This window comes from Echinops telfairi, unplaced genomic scaffold (genome assembly GCF_000313985.2).
Source record: "Echinops telfairi isolate 266 unplaced genomic scaffold, ASM31398v2 ScPeMD7_1957;HRSCAF=2489, whole genome shotgun sequence".
Taxonomy (NCBI): Eukaryota; Metazoa; Chordata; class Mammalia; order Afrosoricida; family Tenrecidae; genus Echinops; species Echinops telfairi.
Genome location: NW_022105855.1, coordinates 1,290,946 through 1,295,727, shown reverse-complemented (window position 1 = coordinate 1,295,727; position 4,782 = coordinate 1,290,946).

The window sequence follows — 4,782 nt, the reverse complement described above, 5'->3', positions numbered from 1 at the left end:
AGGCTGGCACAATTAACTAACTCAGACAAGTAAGTCTGTCTTGGAAGAAATAAGGCCAGAGTGCTCCTTAGTGGCCAGAATGGGGAGACTTCGTCTTACCTACTTTGATCATGTTGTCAGGAGAGACCAGTCCCTGGAGAAGGACATCAAGTTTGGTCAAGTAGAGGGGCAGCAAAAAAGAGGCAGGCCCTTCAGAAATGGATTGACACGGTGGTTGCAGCAGTGGGCTCAAGCACAGGAACACTTGGGGAATGGGCAGGTTTCCGGCTGCCTTGCATAAGGTAACTATGGACCCAGCCATGGGACACAACAACAACAAGAATCAACTATATGGCAGTTGGTACTCTTGACAGAAGCTGACGCCTACAATTTTCTCCTGGAAAGGGGCTGGTGGGTTCCTAACCGCCAACTGCTTTGGTTAAGCAGCCAGGTCCTTGACCACGGCACCACCAGGACTTCTCAATCACAAATAATGACTTTCAGAGCCAACTTGGCATTTGAACTTGTACATGGTAAGTTGGCCATTATACAAAGTCAATGAACTGACAGACCTCCCCCAGTCCCACCTCTCCCTCCTTCCAGGTAGTTCCTTTGGTGTGGAACACCCCACCTGCCATTCCGTAAAATACATCAAAAGGGTGTCACACAGTTGCTTTGAATTGAATGAAGAAACTAACAACCAACAGTTAAAACGCCACACAAACGAATTATGCAGGAAACAGACCAGAGAATGGTGCAAGAGCACTATTACCTCCATTAAAAGAACGCCCTTGGGGAGCAAAATGGACGGGCGGTTAGAGAACTCTAAAGCATGGCTGGACATTTTTTAGGTTTCAGTGGCAGAGAATTTCCCCCAGTGGAAGTCTTTCTGTCCCTTGTCGGTGTCCTTCAGCAGGCAGGGACCATTTCCTATAGGAGCAGGCTGAGCTAAGAAGAGACTGTACATTTCAACCCTCCTGTTGGCACTGGGGCATTCACTGTGACCACAACATGCTGGCTTCCCACACACCAAGCTGGAGAACCGCCCTCAGCCTTCTTACACACTGCAGCTCTGATCCTAGAAAGACAAGCCCAATGACTTCCTCAAAGAACTCAGGCTTGCTCAGAGCTAGCAACAGCGCTATCACTCAGCTCAAGCTTGGGCATGCCCTTCGAGAGGAGCTTGGACCAGATTAGTACACAGTTGGACTCAATGATCATAACCCTGCATTTGGTGGCTTCTACAACCCATAGCACACCGGGCCAAAGAAAGACTGACCCTGAAGAGGCTCCGTTCAGTCCTGCTGAGAGGACTCAAGGACCTTGAATCAGGGAGTAGCCAGCAGTCCCATTAGTAGGTGCTATGGGTGTCTTCTATTCTGTCCAAAAGATGTTGGCTGTATGTCTTTCCGACATAAAAAGTCCTCTCGAATCCTCACACTGACCCTCCCTCTTGTGCTATTGCCTCTCTCCACCTCCTTTTCTCCTTATGCCCCTTTTGCCATTGATGGTCATGGTAATCAGAATGAACTTGGATGAAAATACGCTTCAGGATTGGGCGGTATGGTAGAGGGTGCTGTAGATACACTAGTGGACTAATTAGAAGGGCATCTGTCACCGAAAAAGCCAACACTAACTACTCTTGGGGATACAAGTTCAAAGCCTCTGGCATATCTGGGAGGAGAAACACCTCAAAACACTGGCCTCGGATCAACCACCGGCTCATGAGCAGAGGCTCGGTCTCCCAGGTGATCCGATGCCTCTGATACTGGAGCAGGAGGAAGTTTTTCCTGTCGTTCTACATTTGCTTGTCCAAACAACCTGATGGGGTGGGTCCTTCTGGACAGAAAAGAAAATCGAAGCCTTAAGAGGTGTCATTTGATTCGTTCATCCATCTGCCTCGCTTTTCACTCAGTCTCCACACTTATCGAATGCTTGCGTCCATAGATGGAAGGAGCTCGGGTGGCGTCGTGGTTTACGCAGCCACCTCCTTCTCAGGGGGAAAGATGAGGTGTTCTGTTCCCATAAATATTTACAGCCTCAGGAAGCCTGCAGAGCAGTTCCACTCTGTCCTAGAGGGTCGCTGTGAGACAGAATTGACTCAGTAGCAGTGTGTGCAATATAAAGATGGAATCCCCGAGTGGTGGAACTGGTTGTTAACTAAAAGGGCAAAAAAGGACCTGAAAAAACAAAACAAACTCAATCTGTTGAAAAGTCCGAGAGGCAGAGTTCTATGTTAATTAATGCCCACGAGGTTGTCAGGAGCCAGGGTCATTTCCGCTGCAATGTCTTGTTTTGTTGTTTATTTAAGAGGTAATGTGCTAGCAGCCAGGAGACAGAGATAAATGGAGATAAAGGTCTTGACCTCAATCATTTCTCCATCACGTAGGACAGAAAAATAGTAACCCCCTGCTGGCGAGCACAATCCGGAATTGTATAGCTAGTTACACAACTCAAGTCTCCTGACTACCCAGTCTAATGTTTTTTCATTATACTCAACTATCTCTTTCATTATAGCAACCAGTTTTCTGATGTGAGAAATATAGCTAATGTATAGGAAGAGGCATAGCTAATAAAAAGAATTGCAGTCCAACTCTGTGGAAGAGCTTTCAAACAGCAGTAATGAATCAATCACAAGATTTAAAAAATAATCATCAGGGCCACTTTCAAGCTATCCTACAGAATTGTCACTGGCCTTTCCCCCTGCAAAGTCTTCCGTGGCACCTCCTCCGTCTGAAGAGGCGTGGTGTAAGGGCGGTAGCTCCTAATTTTGAATGGTTGTTAAAATCCGTCCATTTGCAGAGCAGCTTGAGTTTTCCAGCCAAGTAGTTTGCATAGCCTTTGCTCATCTACATGGTTGTCTGGCCCATTAGCTAGATGGTAGGCTGTCTAGATGCCACTGCCCAGAGCACTGACGGGCAGGGGTTGCAGTGCCTCCAATGGGCATATGACAGGAATCCAGAGTCACCATTGACCACACCATCGGAGTCAGCTAGGAATCCAACCCAACCTTTGCCAGTACACAGGGAAAGAGGCCTCAGGACAAGGTCACACAACAGCATCCAAGTCTCCTCATGGGCTGCCCTTGGCCCTGATGCTGCCTTAAGGTTAAGGCAGGAAAAAAATAAACTGTGCCCGTTAGGCCAAGTATTCTGAAGAGAGACACAGTCCAACAGAAGAAATGAAGTCTTAGGACTTTTAGGAATCAACCTTTACAGTTTTTATTGCTGGAAAGTCATTGAGCCATATAATTCAACCTACCTAGTCCCAGCATTGTAGCTTTGGCCTGTCTTTTTACATTCAAATGATCTTTTACCTGTGAAGGCACAATCATCCATACAGATAGCATGGCAATTTGCATATCATTTTAGGGAGTTCATGGAACCTACCTATCGATTGTGGGGCTCTTGAAGAATCAGATGGGAGCTGTAGACCTTTCTCCCGGATAAATGTGCACGCATCCACAGCTTTCCAAATATTTTTAGGAAATTCATGAATTACATGAATCTCATTCATGGCACTAGTATAGAGAGATACCATGGCTCAGAGAATATGAACCAGAAAAGGATCATAACATGTTTTGAAAAGGAGGATGGCAGTGATTGCACAATTATGCTTGATCTAATTGAATTAGGGATGGTTACAATATCTGTAAGAACTCCCAATAAAATTATTTAAAAAAGACTGAATGCTATCAGACCGAGCTCCTATTTCCAGCTTTTTACCAATTCCAACACCCACTGTTGGTCCTGGTGCTCTCTACTTCTCTGTTGGGTTTGATAATTTATTACAAGGGCCGAGCAGAACTCGATGACAATACTCACAAGATGGGGCATTCCAGAGGCACCCCATACTGCCAGTAAGCTTCCTCCCCAAAGATCGCTTTCTCACTTCTGGGGCTTCCGAACCCACCATGGTTTCCTGCTGGTCTCTGCAGCTGTGCCGCTGCTGCTCCTTGCACTAGCCTTCAGTGTGAGCACTGGGGTCTGCCCCTCGGCATGGAGTCCCCGGTCTAACGGACACACACCATTCCTAGCCTCTTCTCTCTTGGTGGAGGTATGGTCCTTCTGTGCACTCATGGCATGGTTCATTTTAAACTGAATGGGATGGCAAAGCTGACCAATCTCTTCCTTAGGATTCCCTATATCTTATTTGCATGGGATGTATAGATACCTTATTTGCATCCTCTCCCACAAGGGTGCATTGTATCTTATTTGTACCAGTACTAAGTTGTCCAGTCCCCTGGGTGGGCCAGCGCACCTCATTTACATAGTTCTATCCAGTAATTTGACAGAATTACAAGCCGATGACAGCAAAGGTCACATAAAAGTCATCCTTCCCATTGCAGCTTCCTGGCATCTCGTTGATGGAAGCCCAGCACCGGTTACTCAGGCCGTCTGATAAGACAGTCCCAGGATAAAATAGATGGATTGAAGTCCCCAGAGCCCTCAGCAGTGCCACGCTGCTTCATGCCTCCGTGCCTCTGCACATGCCACTCCCTCTGCCAGGAATGTCCCTCCTCACACTGCTTGTCCAGGAACTTCTCACTGTTGAAGGCACAGCTTAATCATCTGGCCCTAGCAAGCTCTTCTCTTCTACCACTTGACTGAGCACCTTCTGATTTCTCGTCCTTATTCGACAGCACTTTAACAATTTGATCACATCTGTGGTCTTAGCAGGATAGTGAGCCTGCTGAGGCAGGACCTTGGGGGTTTCTTTAAGAGATAGTGTTTCCACCAGCCTATGCAACCACGAGGTGTCGAAGGGATCAGGTGTAAGGCATCATCAGAACAAAAAATCTTA